The sequence below is a fragment of the Limulus polyphemus genome, unplaced genomic scaffold (assembly GCF_000517525.1).
Source record: "Limulus polyphemus unplaced genomic scaffold, Limulus_polyphemus-2.1.2 Scaffold97, whole genome shotgun sequence".
Classification (NCBI taxonomy): domain Eukaryota; kingdom Metazoa; phylum Arthropoda; class Merostomata; order Xiphosura; family Limulidae; genus Limulus; species Limulus polyphemus.
Window position 1 is genome coordinate 114,983 of NW_013665707.1, and position 10,963 is coordinate 125,945.

The 10,963-nt window shown below is 33.2% G+C and overlaps 1 protein-coding gene across 2 annotated transcripts in view; it reads left to right on the top strand.

The window, feature by feature from the left end:
* The first annotated feature begins 5,641 nt into the window (after window positions 1-5,641).
* LOC106469516 (actin cytoskeleton-regulatory complex protein PAN1-like) overlaps window positions 5,642-10,963 on the top strand; it is a 19,742-nt gene continuing 14,420 nt past the window's right edge. The window contains exon 1 of one of the 2 annotated variants that reach the window (XM_022398935.1): window positions 5,642-5,949. The gene's annotated coding sequence lies outside the window, so the exon portion shown is untranslated. The remainder of the gene's footprint in view (window positions 5,950-10,963) is intronic. The other variant, XM_013930018.2, reaches the window with a different exon arrangement.

Below are 10,963 nucleotides of genomic sequence, written 5' to 3' on the forward strand. Positions count from 1 at the left end.
GTGGATCGAGAAATGTCCATATCTATATGGCGTTGACCCTTATCAAGGTCACTTCTTCACGACCTATGACAAAAGTGCCAAAATCTTATTTATAAAGTCATGCTTGAGACACAAGTCTGGCGATATGATTTATAACGAAATTAAACAATCACTAGGAAAGAACTTCTGTTCTAAGATGATAGGCTGTGGATCTTGCAAACTGAAACAAGTTGGTAACAGATGTTCGCGTCTGTATAATTCTATGAATACGATAAAGTATTATAAGAGGGTTAAAATTACTTTTTATGAGAAATAATATGTTATGGTTTCATAATATGTGAACTAAGTCCAGTTGTTGTTTTTGAAGAAGTGAATTGGGTTGAAATATTTTAACTCATGTTGATCCAAAATGTGATTATGTTATGAAAATTTAACTTCTATTGTATGAAAAACTACGTAGCAAAAATTTAACCATTTGTGTGTTTTTAAATTTCAAAGGTCTAATTTTAACAATGAAATAAGTACAATGAAACTCACCGGACCAATCGATTACTGATAACTTAATGTTTAGAACAATAGGAAAACAGCTTATTACGAGAATCGAGTAAAATTTGAAATAGATGTAAAACAATAAGGAAAACATGTGGGGCAGTTTGTCAGTGTTTGGTATCAGAGACTTTTTAAAATAAAAATAATACGAAGGAAAAAATATCGTGAAAAGGTCAATCCACAAAAAGGCAAAAGATCGAATTTTTATTATTTTATTTAAAACAAAATCAGGAACGTTTTGGTAATCGAAATTAAGTAGTGTTCGTGATTTTTTTTCACCGAAGAAGACAAATAATTTTACATAAACATTGATGTTAGTATGTTACAACCTGATGTTTCAAAACAAAATTCAGGTCAGAATTTACACCTAATTGGATGTTTTTACCGTTGGATTCAATATGGTTTATTTCCATGTCTAACTTATCTCGCATCTATCTTTCTTTCTGACCAATCTTTTTTTTTATTGGAGCTTTTTCTCGTGAGTAAAACAATTCAACAAACAAATCTATGTAGGATAAGAAAGTAAACTGTGAACTTGGCCTCTGGCCTACATTACACAATGTTAACTGACAAGCCTACATTTAAAGAATTCTGAAGTGACAAGCATCTGTAATGTCTCTTATTATTCTACTTTAAGCAAAAAGAAAATATTTTTACTTCTTGTATTATGATAACAGGAAAACGAGTTGTGAATAATAACGAACCACACAATGCCCGCATTGTTCTATTTTACATAAAGGGCATTTTAAAGTGCGTCATGGCCTGTTTCTATAAACTTAACTTATTACTATTCCTCTGCTAAGAAGTGGGGAAAACAAAGCAACGTCCGCAGCTTTTTATACGTTTTGTAAATATTTCAATGCGTGACAATTTAACGTGAAGCATGTAAGAATCTATTCACTTATATTTGAAAAGAGATATATATTTGAGTATCGCACGTATTGTGTGTATTTTCAGAAGTGAATTCACTAATAACACATTTATCTTCTCCGTATGTTTTGTTTACGTTCCACTTCAGGAGTTTCTTTCTTTATAGTCATTGATAAGGTAGTAGAAGGAAATTGTAAACAGCTCCGTTTTTCAGTTTTCTGGGGACATTTTCTTGATAAAAGATATATGTACATGTGTGTGTGTGTGTGTGTGTGAGTACGGTGTTATATGATCGCAATCAACTTTCTCGTTGTTATGAAAACTTCATTTGGTTGTATGTACAGTGTTATATGATTCAACTTTCACGTTGATATGAAAACTTCACTTGATTGTGTGTACGGTGTTATATGATTCAACTTTCACGTTGATATGAAAACTTCACTTGGTTGTGTGTACGGTGTTATATGATTCAACTTTCACGTTGTTATGAAAACTTCACTTGGTTGTATGTACGGTGTTATATGATTCAACTTTCACGTTGATATGAAAACTTCACTTGATTGTGTGTACGGTGTTATATGATTCAACTTTCACGTTGATATGAAAACTTCACTTGGTTGTGTGTGTATGGTGTGAAATGATTCAATTTTCACGTTGATATGAAAACTTCACTTGGTGGTATGTACGATGTTATATGATTCAACTTTCACGTTGATATGAAAACTTCACTTGATTGTATGTACGGTGTTCTATGATTCAACTTTCACGTTGATATGAAAACTTCACTTAATTGTGTGTGTATGGTGTGAAATGATTCAATTTTCACATTGCTATGAAAACTTCACTTAGTTCTGTTTTTAGAATCTAGCAAAGCAATGCATCTATTTGGTGTTCTGAAGTTACATGAAAAAGTTAGGTTAAACATATCTAACTGACTTTCAAAGCCAACCTGTATAATAATTTTGCTTTCTAGGTTGAGTCAACCTACTGCCCTCGATAATACAGTAAATGCTAGGTTTCTTTCTATTTCCAAAAGTGACTTTTATTTTTTCTTTCTTCATCTACGTGTAATCTAAAACGACTTTCTCCTTGTTCCTTTGGGCCATCTGTGACAGAGTAACAAAGAGCCGCTTTGGCCTTTTCCCTTCTTCGGTATTGATAACTGTCGAAAACCCTCATGTTCTGAGTATATAGGCAAGTAACAAAAACTCTGACAGCCTTTTCGCACTATAAAAGTAGAGATATTAAAGAATACAAACTTTGACTATAATTAGCAACTGTTAACGAGTAGGAGTGGTCACAACGAGTAAATATTTGAATTATTTTCATTCTTCTATTTTCATCTTCATTGCACCAATTATACCAGTAGGTATATCACCCAATATGTCCACATTTCACTGGACTAGATTTTATGTAAGTTGATTAGAATGTTCTCATTTTGTATAAAAAATCTCAATTATATGCATAATAAAGATAGTTGTGTTATTTTACATATCTGTATTTAAAGTTAATTGGCTCACGCTCCTATTCAACGTCCAGTGAAGACATAGGGTGGTCAGGTTCGAACGCCGCCCTCCTATGCTACTTCTCGGAGTACTAACCCCGTATGCCAGGTTTGGTGACAATTGATCTAGCGCCTCGCCAGATATAAGCAAACACAGGGAAGCCATAGGGGCTCTTGGAAGTTGGCATGGGGGTGGGTGGGGGTGAGGTGGAGTTCAGATCCGAAAGCCGCCCACCTATGTCATTTTCGGGAGTTCTAAAAAAATATGCCAGCTTTGGTGACAATCGGTCCAGCGGTTTGCCAGTTATAAGCGGACACACAGACACAGACTTTTGTCAAGTAATGATTTAGATATAAACGAGATAATCATAGTATATCACGTTCAAGTGGATTTCCACACTCTTAGAAATAATATATATATATATGTGTGAAATTTATATTCACTGTGACAGATGAATATTTCTCATTACCATAATAATTTTATAATTCATGTTTTCTAATGAGAAGTGCTTTATTTATATTAATGTAAACTATAATTTTTTATAAATACATTTAAATTTTTTTCAGTACATTTACACGTGTTTTTTTGCAATTCCAAGGACATGTTCTTAAATCATGATACGTAATACATGCTTTCAAAGAAACACACATATGGTACTCGCTCTAAACAAACACATTTAACGTATAATTTTTACACTAAGTACACGAACGACTTCTGTTCCCAGAGTATAAGTTTTTCATACTTAGTACTTAGATTTATAGCTTCTTCAGGAACTCCTTATCCTACACACACACACACACACAGAAATTATGTTAGGAAAATACGTAGGTTCAAAAAGTCAATTTAAGGCCAAAATAAAAACAAAACCATATTTTTGTGGTAAATTGATTTTTTTAATCTATGTGTTTTCCTAACATCACAAATGAACCTCTACTTAGAGGCCATGGATCCAAGTCAGGTAAGTATACTATTTTATTTCGTAACACAGGTATAAATGTACGTTAACTTGTACACATATAGAGCAAATGCTTTAAAGAAACACACATAACATTTATTTGTTTGTTTTGAATTTTGTGCAAAGCTACACGAGGGCCATCTGCACTAGCTGTTTCTAAGTTAGCAGTGTAAGACTAGAGGGAAGGCAGCTAGTCATCACTACCCTAACCGAGTCAAGTGCCCTAACCACCTGGCCATGCCGGGCCCACACATAACACATATCCTGAAATATGTACTAATAACAAATGTACATGAATAAACAGATATAACACATACTCATTAATAAACGTTTATAAAAAATGTTCATAAATAAATAGATATAACATTTACTGTTTAATAAACATTAATAGTAAATGTACATAAATAAACAGATACAACGCGTACTCTTTAATAAACATTAATAGTAAATGTACATAAATAAACAGATACAACGCGTACTCTTTAATAAACATTAAAGTAAATGTACATAAATAAACAGATACAACACGTACTCTTTAATAAGCATTTATAGTAAATGTACATAAATAAACAGATACAACACGTGCTCTTTAATAAACATTTGTAACAAATGTACATAAATAAAAAGATACAACACGTACTCTTTAATAAACATTTATAGTAAATGTACATAAATAAACAGATACAACACGTACTCTTTAATAAACATTAAAGTAAATGTACATAAATAAACAGATACAACACGTACTCTTTAATAAACATTTATAGTAAATGTACATAAATAAACAGATACAACACGTGCTCTTTAATAAACATTTGTAACAAATGTACATAAATAAATAATTAAACATTCATAACACATGCCTAAATACATGTAACGCTAAAAAACAAATACTATGATAAAACAAATAAGTGTAAAATGTGAACTTAAATAAAACCGTAGATAACATATTATAAATAAAACAATATGACACGAATTATTAACTTAATATATGAACTTCAATAAACACATATAAAAGATATAAATACGTTTTTATGACCAGCTAGTCGTAATTAATAAGAACACCCTATGATGAAAATGTTAAGAATAAAGCTAACAAAGATGTATATATAGTGCAGGGCCTTGTAACAAAAGGAAGACATACGAGGAAGAAAACAGAAAGATAAGAATCGCACGCACAGCAGCGGAAATAAGAGCAGTACAAAAATAGAATAGACACAATATAATATATATGTGTGTGTGTTCTGAAATAAGAGTAAAGCACGAGATAGAAATGGTGTTTTCTTGTAGTTACAACTGACCATCTGAAATAAGAGTAAAGCACGAGATAGAAATGGTGTTTTCTTGTAGTTACAACTGACCAAGATGTTCCATCCTTTCGTTCAAACTTTCTTTATGTGATCCTATGAACTTAAAGAGATGTCTTTTTTCTTCTTGTTTTAGCTGAAAATTCATTAATTTCTTGAAGAAAGTTCCCCAAAAAACATGTTGATAACATCCTGAAACAAAGCACAAAAGGGAGATCCTCCGTAGGCTAAAGATGTAGAAACTGATTCCGCTGAATAACATCATTCTGTTAACAATTCACGAGTTCAATCAACTATAAAAGGAAAATGCGTCTTATTCTTATGTTGTCCTGAGCAATTAATTTACGCTGTATTCACGGTACCTCACGTTTAGAAGGCAAGGACGTTACCACGTGGAAGAAGGTAGTTGTTAACAAAGTGTCTTCGCCTCCTCACCACCAACAGACGTGCGTGTTGCTTGTGACCATGACCTTATGAGGGGATGTCCCAGATGCCCACAACGATCTTTATTGGCAGAGCAGTTACGTAAACAACTCACAAAGGTGGCTATAATGATTCCTCTCCCTGTCCCAAACGTATACCTGGGAAAGAAATATTGTGATATCTCGGTATGGGTAATCATCTTTCTTGGCGTTTCCTGTGGTTTCTCCACCCCATGACGTGGTTAACCGGTTTTAATGTCGACTGAAAGTATATAAACATGACATCACAATTTATCTTGTTATTCGATGGAAGCGTGGAAACAACAGTGAATCGTCTGCTCTCAGTGAAAGTTGATCGGAGGGTAAGTTCTCATGTGTTTCTTTTTTCTTACAATTGAAGTTCGTCGGTAGAAAGGCTTAAACCGATTCTAGCTTTTAAATTGAACTTATTCTAAAGGTATAGATTTCATCAGTACTTTAGTTTTAAATTTCTGTCTTTTTTTTTTCAAATATTTTTGATAATAATTAATAATAACCGATTTTGGACCAACCTGTTTTATAAGTTAGAAATACAGGACATTGTTCTGTCTTAAGATAAACATAAAGAGTTACAGGTAAGATATAAGAAATAAATATTACATTTTGTCAAAGCTTCCCACTTGGCTACGGTATCATTTTTGAAATTGAAAACAAAAACATTTTGATTATCTGTTTTAAGCTGCTGAAGAAAGATTGTAAGCAATTTAACAAGTTACTCAAAATATAAAAAATGGTTTTTTGGTCTGAAATTTAGACTGGGCAGCTGAAACCTTTTTGCAAAATAAATATCATGCATTCGTTTGTAAAAGAAAAAAAATATGTAGCATAAAATCTTAATCATTAAAATCCCCCCCAGTGGCACAGCGGTATGTCTGCGGACTTACAACGCTAGAATCCGGGTTTCGATACCCGTGGTATGAAGAGAACAGATAACCCATTGTGGAGCTTTGTGCTTAATTACAAACAAAGACTAAAAAAAATACGATTCTTCTCATATTTGTTGTTAAAGGCTTAATGGTATTTTTTTCCAGCACTTTGTAAATAAAACTATTTTTTAATCTTAAGTGACAAAAATGATAAAGCAATATTTTCTTCTACAGGTTAAGGTTAGGTTTAGGTTAAGGCTCACTTTTTCAAATAAAATTAATTCTCCGTAAGAAAATATTTTAATGACTTCGAAATGGGTGTCAACGACCTCTTAAATATATTATTATTACTGTCTTCGTAACACTTTAACACGTTCATTTCGCCTGAAGCCCTGATATTTAAATATATATCTAAGAATTTATGTTTCATTCTTGGTGTTTGTGTTCTTTTGCGCCATCTAGTGGTAGTACTGGGCTTACTTCTCAAAGTTGCAACGTTGCATAGGGTTGATTCTCGATGTTTTTGGGTTTGTACAAGATTTGTGAAAGATTAATCACTTGTTTAATAGAATTGCAATGTCTGTTAATGACGTCAAAAATTACTTTTTTTGCAAGAAATACTGATCAGTTATGATATAATTCAATTAAATGTTGATGAATCTACGATATGAGTCTTAAACAACTAGATTAGCCATTCGCTAAAAAAAAAGAAGAGTTGGCAGTAAAAAGATGGATTATAGAATTTACGGCAAATATTGTTTTAATTATATATAATTCAATCAGTTTTACACTCTAATTTAATGTAATATAAATACCTGTTTGTCTTTGATATCACATATTGTCTTAAAGATTACAAAGAAGTACTTTCTTGATTTAATTATTTAACAATGTACTCAAAAATAATTTTAGGAATTTTATTGTTTATTTCTCTATCGTATTATTTTTTTTACTCATAATGATCTTGTTAACCAGTTTTGTAAGAATAATCCGTATCAGATTAAGTTAGTTTTTTTTTTCGTTTTAATTTTTTTACGGCTTGCACATCGCTGTTTTTGTATGCAATTCTCTTATTGTCACGTTTTGCTTTGAAAACTGAAATACTGATATGGTTAAACTTCGCCATTCCTGTTGCTAACAAACAATGTTTCCTTGACAAATGTGCGCATTGAAGTTATTATCCGCATCCTCATCATTACCGTTGCTCCCTCATAACTTCTACATTAACATTTCTACATAGCACCATTTCCACTAACATTTCTACATAGTACCATTTCCACTAGAAATGTAAAAACATTTCTGATGTTGCAGTTCATACAACTTTGTACTTAATTCTTGTTTTCAATTTTGATTCCAGTATTTAGAATGATATATATCAAAACTTTCTAAATAGATAAATATCATTTTGCCAACTTTATTTATTTTGTAATGCTACTACGATGGCCCTTAAAGTGTAGGTGCTTTGCCAATCTATTCCATACTAGCTGGAGTACCCGTCCCCTTCGAACTGAAAAGTTGCTTCCCTTACATGTAATTGTGAAAAAACGCCCATAGAAACTGCAAAACAAAAAATGTGGAACCGTAAGTTTGTATGTATCTCCGCATGGACCCAACAAACCTTCGTGTCAAATTTGGTGAAAATTCATCAACATGGGGCGAATTAGTTGTAAAAAACGTAAAAACGCCCATAAAAACCGCAAAATGCAAGACTGAAAATTTTTGTCTTACCTATGGACCCAATGAACCTCCATACCAAATTTGGTGAATATCTACAGGAGGTGAAGTAGTGGTAAATAACGCAAAAATGCCCATAAAAAACGCAAAACGAAAAATGCAAAACTGAAAATTTGTATGCACCCTCGCATTGACCTAATGAACCTCTATACCAATTTTGGTCAAGATCCATCCATACCTTGTGAAATAGTTACATGGACATACAACAGACAGTACTATTATATTTATAGAGATACGGGTATAAAACAAGAGTTTAGTGTAGAATATTTCACAGGTTTAAAATTATACTTCTGACAATAATCACTAGATGATCAAATTGTCATTTTACTACAACACGTCTTATTTTCTTGAGTTTGTATGTTGCAGTTAAATCTAGTATACATAAATAGTTTACATAAAATATAGAAATAAGACGTTAAACTCAATCATTCTAAATTTTTTATTCAAAAAAAAAACGTTTCTTTTTGTCTTCCAGTTCGAATCGATTATAACAAAAACTTTTTTCGTTGTTGTTAAGCGCAAAGCTACACAATGGACTATTTGCGCTCTGTCCACCGCTGGTGTCGAAACCCGATTTTTAGCGTTACAAGACTTACCGCTTAGCCACCAGGGGCAACACTAAAACATTGCTAAAGTTAATCCTTTAAAGTTTGAGTCTGGAGGTAATCTTCAAGTAATCATTAAATAAATTATTAGCTAAACTGTTGTATTGTTTGTTTTGAATTTCGCGCAAAGCTACACGAGGGCTATCTGCGCTAGCCGTCCCTAATTTAGCAGTGTAAGACTAGAGGGAAGTCAGCTAGTCATCACCACCCACCGCCAACTCTTGGGCTACTCTTTTACCAACGAATAGTGAGATTGATCGTAGGTTTATAACGCCCCCACGAGTCGAGTGCCCTACCCACCTGGCCATGATGGGCCTAAATTGTTATAGGAAATGCACGTGGAAGAGACATAAACTGTTTTTTAAATCAATATCAAATTAACATTTTGATTAATTTTGCTCAATAGGTGTCACGGGGCATCCAGGGAAAGAAATTGAATTATCATAAAAGCGATTTTTTTTAAAATATTTCTATATTTCGCATGCAGTTTTCAACTGTGCACACTGAAAAATATCTTAATCAAACACAACAAAAGACAAACGAATACAACACTTAGGTTGTTTGAATAAAAGACCGAGTAGTAGATTTGTGGAGAAACCAAAAAGCTTAGCCCTAACAAGTATAAATATAATGTTCGAGTTCTGAGTAAGCAACTAAATTTGCTTCTAAGAATTTATCAGGCAGTGTTAGCTTTATACGCATTTAGTTCGCGTCGTTCGTTATTTCTCAATCTTTTGACAAGTAGTTGAGAGGAATAGAAAGATCACTATCAAAGTACTCGAATTTCTCTACAAATATCAGGGTTAGCTTTCAGTGTCTTGTTGTAGAGCTCTTTATTTTGGAGCTGGTGAACCTCTTTCGAATCCCTGCGGTTTCATAAAATATTCCCAGCACTTTTAGCTGTGGGGCCGTTATAAGAGTGGCATTCAATCTCTTAGCGTGGACGGTGGGTGGTAGGTGACTAGCTGCCTTCCCTCCTACCAGTAGTTTAAAATTAGGGACGGTGGCAGATAGTCTTAGTATCCTTGCATACATGCGAATGCAAGCAACTAAAGCAACTTTTTGTTTCAATATATATATATTTTCCATTAGGATATGAGACGTTATACATTTTTTTACTTCAAAGGTCTAGAGCGACATATAAATGAGTGTGTATTAATGTATTCTTAGAAATTAGACAACCTTTTCTGGACAGAAGAAGACAGTATTTCCTTCCAGATGCAATTGAATATATTAAATCAACCATCTTTACAGATAATCAAAGATTCAACTGTGTTTCAGACAAAACACTCGGAACAAAAATGCCAATATTACTTTTAACAATGATATATCTCATTTATTCAGCCTTGCTGAGCGAAGAAAGACAGACCTGAGTTTAAAAATTGAGGTACAGGCGTTATTCACATATGCACTATACATATTAAGCTATACCGGTACGATAAGTATCCGCTATCAAGGAAAACTTTCTGTCTGTCTGTGGGCGCATCTCCTTCTAAACAAATTGACCGATCCAGACCAACTTGACATGCTAACTTAGTAGCCGAAAAGCAAACCAAATTCATATGAAAAATAATAAACGATAAACAAAACGATAAACATAAAAAATGGAAATTGCTATCTCACAATACCTCTTCACTTCCCCTATCTTACAACAATTTTCTTGGAGAATGAACGCTGTTGAAAATCCTCGTAGAGATTTTGTTCATTTTTAGCACATTTGTGTGTGATTTTCTCGTTTTGAAAACGGTGGAGTGCAGCCTCCTTAAAATGACGTGAAAAACCTTAAAGGTAAGACACTTAAATTAAAGTGCATTAAGAGATATTTAAAAAGAAAGCCCATTATGGACCGAGAGTTCACTTTTACTTGTAGGCTTTCACAAGATCTGTCGGGCTTTCACCACGGGCGGAGCTGGATATCCAATATGACACTCAAAAAATTAGTGAAATTGCACATCTGCTTAATTAGCATTTTATAATTCATAAAAAAATAAAATATACACATTTTATAGCAATGTGCATTAGAATACATGCATTATATACACATATGACAATTAAACACGGCCCGCATGGCCAGGTGGTTAGGGCACTCGACTCGCAATCTGCGGGTCGCGGGTTCGAATCCCCGTCACACCAAA